Here is a 14,102-nt window from a genome sequence, read left to right as displayed (position 1 = left end):
TGTGTCCTGGATGTCCTATACAGAAGTATACTGCCCCTGGACATGGAGCTGTCACGGCCAATAGTTACTGATATACCTATCTTATATCTTATTGATATACCAACAGTGGTGAAACAGCATGGTAGGAGGATGGCTGTGGGAGCTGGGTTGATGGAGAAGAAACAGAAGTGTAGGAACTAAGCTAGTACATCCAGTAAGTTTTCTAAAGTGAGGAGGGTCTAAGAATGGTTTTGCAGGGACATAGATACAGTGGGTTGGATCCAGGCTTGCTGTTTTGTGAATGAAGGTGAGTTGGATCCAGCGGAGGTTCCTGCTCCATGAGCTGTAGCTCATTGTGACAGAGCAGCTGCTTTGCATGCAGAAGGTCCCAGGTTCAATCCCTGGCATCTCCAGGTAGGGCTAGGAAAGAATCCTGCCTAAAATCCTGGAGAGCTGCTGCCCATCAGTGTTGACAATACTGGGCTAGATAAACCAATGGCCTGTCTCAGTATAAGGCAGCTTCCTATGTTCTGAAGGCGGTGGAGGTGATTTCCGTTGATTCCACCCCCACCCACCCCCTGCAACTCCCAGCATCACCTAGATGGGCATAGGAAGATGCAGGGGGGAGGGTCAGTCAGTGAAAATTGCCTCCCCACTTCTGACCACAGGAGGATCCAGTTCATAGAGTTTTTGCTCTTTGTAGCTCTGGATCCAGTCCAGTGGTTGGACTAAGCAGACTTGGTCATGCTTAGAGGAGACACATTGAAATCAATGGGACAAGTTAGTCATGACTAATTTAAATCCCATAGATTTCAGTAGGTCTTCTTTTAGCATGACTAAGTCTAGATCTAACCCAATATTTTAAATGTCAGTTATATTGGGTTCTTCGCAACTTGCCTTATACATATTTAAGTTGAATGCTGGATCGATTCTCAGTTATGGCTCTCCTTTCATGCTTTAGGCAAAATAAATAATCTTTGAAAATAAATAAATTAAGCAGCCTACAAACATTTATATAGAACTATATTTACAATTCACCTTACCCCCCCTCCCAATAATGTACTTTTAATAAACAGTTGCAAAACTGTTTAAAGATTTTGGTGCGTTGGAAAGAACTGTGTTGATGATATCACAGGTGTTAGCCAATAGGCACTCCCCATAGCTGAAATTTGAGAATCAGGAAAGGAAAATACATCTATATTTCAGGGCACCAAAGGCTTTTTCTGCCAAAGTTAAAATGCAACATTTGTCTTTACCCATGAATTTTGAGATCCATTAAGTTGCATGACTCAGTAATTTTACCTCTCAAGACTTCATGATTTTCCATTTCCACTCCTTCAGTCCTTGATTTGCCTCCAATCATGAAACACTCCCAGTTCTTTATTTGTGTATCTACACAGCTTGTTGTCTCAGGATTGCAACTCTGGGATATAAGCCCTAGCCTTACAGCCTCTGAATCTTTCTTATGTGCACATGTACTTAAATGGCCCCTCATTATAAAGTCCAGCGGTTAAGAATCCTGCAGCCAGGGCTGTGCTACATGAAATGAGATTAGAGGGATGAATTGTTATTTTCTGGATCGAGCCAAAATTGGCTCAGAGTGGTCCGTTTATATTGTCTCTCTAAAACATACTTGGTTCTTCTGAAGCAAGGTATAAACAATATGATTTTTGAAATTAATGTGTTTAATTTTCAAATGCAGAACAATAACAATAATTAATAATATCAGAATGCAATACGAGGCTTGCAGATTCATGCCATATTAAGATTATCTGAAATGTGCAAGCAGCGTTGTCTCTGGGGAATGAATGGCATGGAGTAGGAAATTCGCTTCTGGCTTGAAATACATCGTATGCATATCTTTATTTACAAAGCGTGTAGCAGAAAGCCTCTTCTGTTTTCTCGACAGTGGAAAATGTGATGTTGCCTGCTTAAAGGCATTTTCAGACTCCAGAAGATTTGTAGATCACCGCAGAAATAATTTCATTTTTTTGTTTAAAAAGCTGCACATACTCCAGAAAGAGCAGCTTCCCACTTCTTTTTCTCTCCAGAATCACATGCTGCGTTTCATTCGGAGATGTCTAAATCTTCACATCAATAAGTCACTTTATCTCATTGCCTTTGGAGAGAAATCAACATCCTTATAACTAATCTACACATCTGTGAAGAGGAAGGCACCTCTGGCCCTGTGGAGCATTGGAGAACTCGAGGACAGCGTGGGTGGAAAGAGGCAAGAGCAGCTTCTGGAAAGAGAGAACAGAATGGAAGTCTCTAATTTGTAGTCTCTGACATGTCTTGCTTTCCTCAGTTGCTTAGGAGAAGGGGGGGGGGGGAGAAAGAAGAGATTTGAAACCAAAAAGGAGTGGGTGGTTTTAAACAGTATCCTCACACGCGAGCAAATTTTTCTTTGGTGGGTCGCGTTAGAAGAATAACTTGTACATTTTGTATCGTACTACTCTAGATTTCAAAAAATATTCCAAAGCACTAAATCAGAAGTGGGGAACCTTTTTTTTCCTCCTGTCGTGGCTGCATTCCCTTGGGGGCTACTCTGTCGGGGGCCACATGCCTGTGGTGGGCAGGGCTGAAGCCCATGGTGGACAGAGTCAGTGCCAAAAATGGGTTGAGCCACTCCTTTTCTATCCTCCTGACATCCCTTTTCTCTCTACCTGTCTCTAATACCCCCTTTCTCTCTCTCTGACACCCCGTCTCTCTATTACCCCCTTTCTCTTTCTCTCTCTCTCTCTCTCTCTCTCTTTCTGTCTGTCTTTCTTTCTCTCACCCCCTCTCTTTCGCTCACCCCTTTCCCTCTCTCTTTCTAATGCCCCCTGCTCTGTCTTTCTCTTTCTCACACCCTCTCTTCTCTGTCTGTTTTTCGCTCTTCCTTCCCACCAAGCAGGCCGCTGGGAGAGGGATTGATTGCTCTTGCCAGAGGTCTGAACTGATTGTTTGCAGAGTACTTTTGACACTAGGCTGTGGGCCGCTGTTTGCCCACCTCCGTACTAAATGATCACATCTACCCACTCATTCCTCCTGAGAGCGCAACCACAGAGAAGTGCTCGACAGTCTATAAGAATTGCCATACTGGTTCAGACTAAAGCTTAAATTAGTCCAGCACTGTATCACAAGAGCCACTGTGTTATAGTGGAAAGTGTGCTGGACTGGGATTAAGGAGCCTGGGTTCAAATCTGCACTCAGCTATGAAGCTGACTGGAAGAGCTCGAGCTATTTAATTAATAATTAATACCTCTTCCCATTTGAAAAAAATCCTTAGGTGGTTTACAGCAAATTATAAAATAATATATCATATAAAGTTGGGATACGGATAAAATGGGATAACACCGACATCTGCTACTCTGATCTCCTTGGAAGAAAGATCAAATACATATGTTGGATGAATGTTCTGACTGCGTTCAGATGATCATAATAAGCTGAGATATGCATGAGCCTTGTGTCCATGTATGCAGCCCCTTCCTGGTTTGATTGCTGTGTACTGCAAAGGGAGAATTTTCATTGGGCTGGATGCGACCAATCTTGTCTGATCTTGGCTGCTAAGCAGAGTCAGCCCTGGTTGGTACTTGGATGGGAGACCATCTGGGAATCAGGCTTCTTGCATTGAGCAGGGGGTTGGACTCGATGGTCTTGTAGGCCCTATGATTCTATGAAGAAAGAGACCAATTGCCCAGGCTTTTGCATATCTTGGCTTTTTAAGCTGAAATATGATAATCTGAACTGGGCCTGTGGCTTTAGCACTGGTAGGCAGATGCCTGTGTGAAATGTACAAGCAAGGCATGAAGAGATAGCTGTGTCTGTCTGCTGGTGTCTGTTAATCAGGTGGTATACTGCCAAGGAACAGAGAGCCTCTGTTCTTAGCTATCATAGCTAATAACCACTAATAGATTTATCTTCCATGCATTTGTGCAATCTGTTTAAAAATGCCATCTATGCTTGTGGCTGTCACAACCAGCTCTTGCCACTCAACAGCATAAGATAGGAGTGATGGAGAAAATGACACCCAGTTGAAATGTTCATCTGCAAAAATGCAGTTTGGATAAATATAACTATGCCAGAGTTTACAATAGCATTAACTGTTTAGAATGTATACCATTTGCACTTTGGGCACAATCCAGCCAAAGATTAGCATTTTTAGGTCATACACAATCGAATCCTATGAATGTTTACTTGGAAGTAAGTCCCACTCCTCCATGTTTGAGAAATTGAAAGAGATTGAAAGCCTCTGGAAGACTGGTAAAGAATCCTTTGCTTCTAGTTAGGGGCAAACTGTAGTTTTTGACATTCCATTTGAATGCAGCAATCTATGGTTTATTCCAGTATCTCCCAACCTGGTGCCCTCCAAATGTTTTGGACTACAACTCCCATGAGCCCTTGCCAGAATGGCCATTAGTAAGGAATGCTAGGAGTTGTAGTCTAAAACATCTGGAGGGCACCAGGTTGGGGAAGGCTGGTATATTGAAACCATTGTTTTTCTATAAACCAAACTTTCAAACCACAAACTACAGTTTGAGAAAACTATACTTTGCCACATTTGAATGCAGTGGCAAATTGTGGTTTGCCACTAGCTAGGGATGCTGATGAGGTTCTCCAAGCTTGGGCAAAAAATGGACTTTGAGACTTGTAAAAAGGCTACCTCAAAGGAGAGGTGAGCTTTACAAGCCCTAAAACTCTTTTCTAGCTTGGATTAAAATCCAAGTTGGAGAATAATTTCCATCTTCCCATTCTTCCCCTCAGTGCCAGCCTTTGCAGTTCCCCAAAGCCATCACTGCCTTGTCTTCCCAAACAAACTCCCTCTTCCAATTATTTATTTTATTTATACCCTGCCTTTCTACCCGGAAATGGCACTCAAGGTGGCTAACAACAACACCTAGTGTTGTTGAGAGAGATCCTATGGCCCCTAGACAGAATCTGAGGGACCGTAGGAGACTTTGGATTCCTGGATCCGAGGTCGGAGGCAGTGCTCTGACCTTGGACCAGGAGTCCGAGCTCCCCTTCCCTGTCCCTTGAAGCTGGCACACAGAGAACTGCACCAGCTGCCTCTCCAAGGTTGCAAAGGCAACCTTGGAGAGGACAGAAAGGGGGCATTCCCATGGACAGGGAGGGGACTGGGGAAGCGTGGATACCAGCCATGCCCAGCCTCCTTCCCTCCCCCTCTCTGACGCTTCTGCTAGATGGCTGAAAATGCCTGTCTAGCTAAAATGCAGAGTTCGCCTCTGCCACTCCTCCTCCCCTGCATTGGATGGCTGTAAGCCTCCCAGTTTGAAGGCTTATGGCCATTGCCATAGCGTTGCGTCCTTAAACAATCATAAAACACATATATAAAAAAAACAATTTGAGCAGGCAATTTGAACACACAACAATAAAAGAATGAAAACAGCACCCAACCCAGCAGACTAGCTAACATATCAAAGGCCTGCTTGCGCGCTGGTGCAAGGACAGCAGAGATGGAGCCAATTTAGACTCCCTTGACAGGGAGCTCCAAAGTCTTGGATCGGCCCTGTCTGCCTTCTCCACCAAGTGTGCCTCTGATAGTGGTGGCACCAAGATGTTAAAGATCTTAAAACCCAGGCAGGCTTGTATGGGAAAAGGCGGTCTTTCAGGTAGTCTGGTCCCAAACAGTATAGGGTTTTATAAGTCATAACCAGCAGTTTTACTTCTGCCCAGAAACAGAACAGCAGCCAGTAAAGCCATTGTAACAAGGAAGTCATGTGCTCCCTGTAACTGGCCCCAGTCAACAGTCTGGCTTTAGCATTCTGGACCAGCGGAAGTTTCCAAACAATTTTCAAAGGCAGCTCTATGTAGAACGTATTACAGAAGTCCAAACAGGATGTAACTAAGGCATGAGTGATTGTGGCCAGAACAGACATCTTTAGGAATGGGCATGATGCCCATCATAGCCTCAGCTATGCAAATGCACTCCTGACCATGGCCAAAACCTGAGCATCCAAGTTCAGGGTCAAGTCTAGGAGTATACCCAAACCGCAGGGCTGAGTCTTCAGGGAGAGTGCAACCCCATCCTGCACAGGTTGGGTCTGTATTCCCTGATCTGCCTTTCGACTAACCAGGAGCACCTCTGCTGTGTTTGGATTAAGCTTCCACTTGTTTGTCCTCATCCAGTCTATTACCAACACCAGTCATAGATTTATAACTAGAACAGCTTCCTTGGATTTAGATGGAAAGCAGAGAGAGTGCTGTCAGAATACTGGTCACAGTTGAACTCCAGAACTCCAGACAACCTCTCCCAGTGCTTTCATCTACATATTCAATAGTATGTGGGATAAGATGGAACTCTGAGGGGCACCACTAGGGATGGCAGAGAATTCCGCCACAGATCTTGGTGAGGCCGAATGCCAGTGCATTCGGCCCCCCAAACTCCGTGGCGGAACGGCCTGCCGCCCCCTGCGGATCCCCCCCCCCCGGGATGAGACTTACCTGGGGCGGATGTTCCTGATGGCAGCGGCTCCAGCGGTGGCTTCGGTGGCGGCTGGTCTTCCGACCAGCTGCTGCCGCTGCCATTTGCAGTCTCTCCCCCCCCCCCATTCGTGATAGGCTACGTAAAGACTTGCGTAGCCTATCACGTCTGGGTAAAAAAAAAAAACCGTGTACGCAAATGGCGGCAGCTATGGCCACTGCCATTTGTGTTCCCTATTTTTGGTTGTCTTAGTCTACGTAAATATTTACATAGACTAAGACAGCGAAACTAAGGGGGAACGCAAATAGCATCCGCTACGCTATTTGCGTTCCCCCTTAGTTTCACTGTCTTAGTCTACGTAAATATTTACGTAGACTAAGACAACCAAAAATAGGGAACGCAAATGGCAGCGGCCGTAGCCGCCGCCATTTGCGTACGTGGTTTGTTTGTTTTTTTAACCCAGACGTGATAGGCTACGTAAGTCTTTACGTAGCCTATCTCGGCTGAATTCAGGGACGCAAACGGCGGTGGCTATGGCCGCCGCCATTTGTGTCCCTGCTAGCCAGCGGCCGGATGTCCGGCTGCTGGCGGAGCTGGGCGGCGGCTCCGTGGAATCCCTGCGGAGCAGAGCCGGCCGGCCAGGATTCCGGGGGGGAGGATTCCGGGGGGAGGGACGGAGCGCCTCCTGCCCCCAGGGGAATCCATCAGAGCCAGGTAAAGGGGGTTTCGTACATCCCTAGGCCGCACCACAGACCAAGGGCCATGATGTTGAACAGGAATCGCCCAGCACCACCTTCTGAGATCGCCCCTCCAGGAAGGACAAGAGCCGCCATATAACAGTGCCTCCCAGTCCCATCCCTAGATAGACACTTCAGAAGGATACCATGGTTGCCAAGAGGTTCAGAAGAACCAATAGAGACACACTCCCCCCTGTCCAGGTCTCGGTCTACGTAGATCGTCTGCCAAGGTGACCAAAGCAGTTTCCTTCTCATAATCAGTCCTGCTGGCAGATTGAAATGGATTTTGATAATCCATCTCATCCAGAAATCCCTTGAGCTAAGAAGCCACCACATGCTCCAGCACCTTGCCCATGAATGGAAGACTGGAGATTGGCTGGAAGGTATCCAATACAGGGGCTCAGGGAGGATTTTTTTTAAAACAGAGGTCTTACCGCCACCACTTTTAGGCAAGATGGAATCACATCTTGCCGTAAAGAAGCATTAATCACTACCCTTACCCGTTTATTTCCCTTTCAAGCAGCAGTGGCACACAGACAGAGGTTTTTTTTTCTCTTCCCTCTCTCTCTGTTGCCCTGAAGTGCTGATCAGCTGAAGATCAGGGTCCAAAAGCCTGGGGGACCATGGCAGATGTGGTTCTCTCAAGAGTGGCTGTATTTGCAGCATCTTTTCTGTTGTAGTGTCCAGGATCTGGAACACCCTTCAGAGAGGAGACCAACTTGCCCCATCTCTGATTGCTTTCTGGTAGGCCTTTTAAAAAGCTGCTTCTAAGTGATTTGTTTCTGCTCCTGTTTCACTTGCTCTGACTATGTGTGTTTAGATTAATTTGAATTTTGTTTCAAATTATGAATACCATAAACCCTGACAGAACAAATTATGAATACCATAAACCCTGACGGAATAAATATGGGGGGATGTGATTTGAAGGAGGGAACCAGTGTCCCTTTCTCTCTGCTGCTTATCTGCCCCGAGCCTGCCCCAGCAGAAGTGGCTTTTCGTCATCTCAGTAGAGCAGCAGGTTACCATTACATCCATTTTCTGTGCAGTTTGGGCCTCACTTGCAGAATGGTGAGGGGGTGGAAACCTGGTAAAATCTAGTGCGATCGTAGGCATGTGATTCTGTGTGCACAACATTTTTAAGCATGCCCAACGTCATCTTTCCGGAGGCAAAATGAGGACAAAATAAGGAACTTAGGAAGCTGCCTTATATCAGACCACTGGTCATAAGAATATAAGAAGAGCCATGCTGAGTCAGACCAAGAGCGTATCTAGTCCAGCCTTCTGTTCATACAGTGGCCAGCCAGCTGTCGACCAGGGACCCACAAGCAGGACACAAGTGCAAGAGCACCCTCCCACCCATGTTCCCCAGCAACTGGTGTATGTAGACATACTGCCCCAATACTGATGTAGCCATCAGGACCAGTAGTCATCCATTCATTCATTCATTCATTCATTCATTCATTCATTCAATCAATTTCTGTACCACCCCATAGCTGAAGCTGTCTGGGCAGTTCACAAAAATTAAAAACCATCAAAATACATTATATAAAGTATAAAACCATTCACATAATGACATAAAAAAATAGCACACACAACAACAACAACATATATCTAAAACAATTTAAAACAACCAGCCAGAGACAATCAAAGAGACTCCTTATATGCCGCCAAATGCCTGGGAGAAGAGGGTAGCTTTAACCTGAAGCCGAAAAATGACAATGTTGGTGCCAGGCAGGTCTCGTCAGGGAGATTATTTCATAAATGCAGGGCCGTCCATTCAATAACTTTATCCTCCATGAATTTGTCCAATCCCCTTTTAAGCCATCCAAATTGGTGGCCACCACTACATCAGTGGTCCATATAGCTCAGTATTGTCTGCACCAGCCTTCCCCAACCCAGTGCCCTTCAATTGTTTTGGACGACAACTCCCAGTGTTCCTGCCCATTGGCCATATTGGCGGGGGCTGGACGGAGTTAAAGTCCAAAGCAACTGGAGGGCACCAGGTTGAGGAAGACTGGTCTACACTGACTGGCAGCAGCTTTCCAGGGCTTCGGGCCTTTGTCTTTCCCAACCCTATCTGGATATGCCAGGGACTGTGCCTGGGATTACCACTGAGCTACAGCCCGTTTACCAGGGGCAGGTACTAGAGAACAGGCAGTGGAGATATCCAAGCACCTTGGATATCTCCTTTAAAGTTCAGACTGAAACCTGGAGCGGATTCACTGTGCCACTGACATCGGAGCCACCAGCCTCCACTGAAAACAGGGACTGTTTCTGTAAGGGTTCTACCCTGAAAGGCGGCCTATAAAGAACCCTAGATAGACAGGCAGTTGGTGTATAAGTAAATCCAATATGCCAAGTGGCCATGAACTCTCCGGCAAGTAGTACCTCAAAGTGCAGCCTGCTCTGGTCCTCTGATAACCCAATCAAGTTTTGTTTTTTTTTAAGATTCAGAAATGCCAAGTTGTAAGAATAAACGTCTGCTCCAGGGTAACAGCCTCTCTAAAGGTATATGACACAAGGCAAATTCCCTTTCAGTGAAATGATTGCTAGGCTATTATGCTGATGTTTCTATATGATACATAGAGGAATTGTTAGCTTGAGGCATTTGAGCGGTGAGTCAGGTTGGCCCAGTTCTTGTCGTAGCAACTGCTGAAAGATTAGATGTTCCTAGAGTTGAGCAGGGCTTTGTTCGAGTTGTTTTTTTTTCTAGGGACCGTAATACGTGGTAGGCAGGGTATAGCTGAAGGTGACTGCACACTTTAGCTGGAGAGTACAGGCCACTTTATATAATTAGCAGAATTGAGTGGTAAAGTGTTTCCTGGAATCTGCCTAATCTTGGAAAGGAACTCCCACTCACACAGCTTGTAATAAATTTCCGGAACTCACTGCCACACAATGTGGAGATGGCCACTGACATAGATGACTTGAAAAGGGGATTCAATAAATCCATGGAGGATAAGGCATTCAGTGATGGCTGTATGAGATCTCCAGGTTCAAAGTAGAGTGGCCACTTATACTTCACAATAAAGATGAAATATATCACCAAACAAGAGGACAAAAGAGGAGACAAGATATGCATACAATTTACATATGCTAGTTTATGTAGACGCTAATTCAGAAATAATGAGTATAATTTAAATAGAAATTCAATACAACTCCCTATGTTGGGAGAGAGTGTGACCAGGTGACCTGTGTGCCTGCTTAGTCTGAGGTCCAGGTGCTAACGGATCCCTTCAAGGCCCCTGGTCTCCCTTCTTATGAGTCTCAATCTGTGAACCTGGACTGGAGAGCCTTTCAGATAGAAGACATCTTCAGCTAGAGTTCTGTCCAGTGCTAGTTCCAGGTTTTTGAAGACGCTTGGGCAACAGACCTCAGTGGGGCCCCTCCCTCAAAGAGTCTGTCTTCTTGCCTACATTGTCACCAGCTGCTCTTGCTCCCCATCCACTTTCTCCTCATGGCTGCCACTTGCTTGCCTGGCAGGCAGAGAGCCAGTGAGCAAGCAGGAAGTGGTATCTACTTCTCACTACCAACGTCGTCTGGGCCAGAGCAAGAGGCAGGTTGCAATGGTGAAGTGGAGGAACACGTCCAGGAAGCTCTTGTCAGTGGGCCTCTGCTGGGGTGTGGGCCTTCGGCAGGTGCCCAGCCGTGCCCACCCTTGACACCAGGCCTTGGGCTGTCCTGTCTAAAGTGGGATATATGGCCAGCCTAGTTCAGAGGTAGCATTTCACTGAATACTAGCTGCGGGGAGCAACTGTAGGAGAGGGCCTTCATCTTCTGTTTCTGGACTTCTGGAGACATCTGGTTGTCTGCTCTGGGAAACAGGAAGCTGGAATAGATGAATCACTGGTGTGATCCAGCAGGGCCCTTCTTATATTCACAAGGCAAAATCAGGTTCTTCTGGGAGTGGCCTGGCTCTATCGCAACTCTAAAATGTAGGCTGGTTTGACTGGAAGAGGGCTGCACGGCTTTAAATAGCTCCAACTTGATCCTACAAAGGTCAGAGGGAACTCTTATATACTGGACGTACAGGCCTGCTGGCTGGGGATTATGTGTGTTGTAGTCCAACACACCGGTGGGTGGGGCATGTTGGGGAAGGGTGACTTAAAAGCCTTGCTTTTTCCAGTACTTGGAGACCTTTGGGCAGGCCCTCTGGTGAGCGGGGCCAGACGATCGTGGTCTCTGGGCAAATCTTCAAGGGACTCTGCTTGACAGTCCAGGGCATCTGGGCTGCTGGCTTTGAGGTTCAAGGAGTGAGGTTCCATTTCCCAATCAGCTGGTCCTCCCTGAACCAGGCCAATGGCTTGACCGGGCTCAGCAGGTCCCCCACAGCTGCCTCCTCCCCATTGGTACCTGAGCCAATGTCAGGATTCAGAGCATGGTGTCTCCCATTTTTGAGGGTCCATGCCTCTCTTGCTGAGTGGGACCCAAGACTACCACTTCAGGCTGCAGGGTGTGTGTGTGTGTGTGTGTGTGTGTGTAGAAAGAGAGAGAAAGGAGAGGTGTATTTGAATGTTCCCAGTAAATTTAGGATTGTCCATGTGTGATTTCGAAAATGAGGCAGGGATGCAGCCAGGGCAGAACCTGCGTGTGTGGGAGCAGCACCGGGAGGAATCTGGGACATAATGGGTGGAGCCTGGTAGATTCTGGAGTTTACCGGACTCTAGAAGTCCAGAACTGGGAGGAACCCTAGCTCAGTTGTAGAGCACATAACTTTGCTCCCAGAAGGTCCCGGGTTCGATCCCTGGAATCTCCAGATAAAGGGATCAGGTAGCAGGTGACAGAAAAGACATTTCTCTTCCTGGGAGCCTAGAGAGCCACAGCTAGTCAGAGCAGACAGCTAAATGGACAAATGCTCTGACCTGGACTAAAACAGCTTCCTCTGTTCCTAACTGGTTATCTGACCAAAGCCTGGACCATTATAATACTGGTTGGTTGACAACCATAAGTGAAATAAAGGAGAGAAGAAAACTATCTTAGAATCCAGACACAAAGTCCTCTGCACTATTTAGTCTCATCCAGGTAGAAGATTCCATATACAATAGTTGTTTTTGAGACCACTAAATCTTTTCCCCAGATAGCGACATAAAGTAGGCTGGTTCAAGGCAAATTCTGATGGATGCTGATATCATGAGCAGCGTTTTAGAGGGCAGAGAGATTCTACTACTCTCTTCACCAATGAATGCACCCTATCACGCATGGGGTATTTTGTCTCGCCCTATTTTCACAGTAAGTGTATGCAAATTGAACGGGGTGATGGATTTCATGAGGAGGAAGGATGTCATAGACTTGGATTTGATAATTGGAATGAGAGTGAGATTGCCTAGAGCTTTCAAATTCTGGAGGGGGTGCGTGCGCGTGTATGTTTGTGCTGCTAGGAGCAGCGGTATTAATGTTGGCTTGGAAATGCAGAGGTAATTGCGGTGCACCAAGACGACCCTGTTGCAGCCTATGTGCTCTCTCTAATTGTAATGGCCCTAGGCCTGCTCAGAGAAAGAGCGCTGGAAGACAAGGGACAATTTTGCCTAATCACTCTTTTTGAATGAAATCAGTGTGTAGTTAATCTACTATTATAAATTCTGGCAGAAAGGCTTCCTAAACAAGAAGGTTTGTTTAATCACTTGGGCTGGGATCCAAGTTACCGGAGGGCATGCAGCGCGCACACTGCTGCCATTCATTTTGGTGAAAAAGCCTTTTTCATGTCTGAGGAAATAGTTGTGGCTGGCATAAAAAAATATTTTTGACAAAGTTTCCTGAGGGGAGGGGACCACAAACGTGAGCTGGGCTTTTTTATTATGGTGACTTTTCAAGTGCTTTTGCTAATACAAAAATTCCACTGTAAAAGAGCATCATATATGTATTGTGTAATTGTGGTGGAAAAATGTAAAATGGGGTATTTTCAGTTTCCTGACGTAGGAACAACTGGTTTGGCGGCCACTGTGTATGTGGGACTGTCCATCTGCCAATTCTGAGAGGTGAAGTAGCAGCTGGGATGATTTGGATGGGAGATATGGACTGCGGGAAGATTAGTGCTTAACCCAGCTTCATGTGCCTGCCACTTTACCCCCTGCAATACACACACACACACAAGTACCAGAACCATGTTTCAATGGCAAGACCTGGGAGAGGATATGGAACAGTAAAAAAAAAAAAAGTCAAAAGTAGGAGTGTTGACTAAGTAAAGGATTTTTTAGTTCTCGGGAACTCCAAGGGTGATCTATCATGCACCTTTCGTATTATATTTTAGGCACCAGGTGAAGTCTGTCCTGTTTACTCTGGCTTTGTGGGGAGTGGTTGTCACTTAATTTACTGTATTGTTTGGCTTTTTAAAATCATTCTGCTGTTTGCTTGGTTTGGCTTATTGGTTCGGTTTACCACCTGCTATTGCTGTTTAACAGTACCCTTAGTACTGTTTTTCTTGTGTGCATTTTAATCTGTCATTTTAGAGTTCCATGCTTGTTTTAAATTTTAGTATGTTAGATGTTTTCTGTTATGTTTTATCATGCTGCGAAATGCCCAGAGTGCTTTAGGTGCTGGACAGTATAGAAATGGAATGAATGAATGAAACAAATGTTTAGATCTCACAGTAAGTTGTTATGCTACAAGCCTTTTATGGCAGAAAGGCAGTATGCGTTTAAAAAATTATGAGGCTGATGAATAATCGGACTTCTCACTAGGGGTCCAAAATTCTGTCTGCCATCATGTTCCAGTGCCCCTCAAGTGTGATGTTTGGTGCCCCTCCCTTTCCTTTCGGCTTGGAGGTTGGGAGGAGGCAGTGATCCTCCATGGAGATGCGCTGTGCTGAAATTGCAGCACAACTGTGGGGATGATCCCTGCACACAGGCAAATCCTCAAACTGGAGAGGAAGGATCAGGCTTGTTGTTTTGGTGCTACATTGCCAGGGTGCTTTGCCAGCCCATTTGCCAACACACCCAGCCTTCCCCTCCATCTTCACATTTGCT

The 14,102-nt window shown here is 46.0% G+C and overlaps 1 protein-coding gene across 6 annotated transcripts in view; it reads left to right on the top strand.

The window, feature by feature from the left end:
• LBHD2 (LBH domain containing 2) overlaps positions 1–14,102 on the top strand; it is a 71,441-nt gene that overhangs the window by 18,357 nt on the left and 38,982 nt on the right. For 3 of the 6 annotated variants that reach the window (XM_084838123.1, XM_084838092.1, XM_084838111.1), the window contains one exon: positions 2,031–2,209. The exons of the other annotated variants lie outside the window; for them this stretch is intronic. The gene's annotated coding sequence lies outside the window, so the exon portion shown is untranslated. The remainder of the gene's footprint in view (positions 1–2,030; positions 2,210–14,102) is intronic. 6 annotated transcript variants of the gene reach the window in all.

This window comes from Heloderma suspectum, chromosome 1 (genome assembly GCF_057233095.1).
Source record: "Heloderma suspectum isolate Gila_16-S chromosome 1, 16-S_ref, whole genome shotgun sequence".
Lineage (NCBI taxonomy): Eukaryota > Metazoa > Chordata > Lepidosauria > Squamata > Helodermatidae > Heloderma > Heloderma suspectum.
The sequence above is the reverse complement of the archived record's forward strand: the minus strand, read 5'-3'. Positions and strand labels throughout refer to the sequence as shown.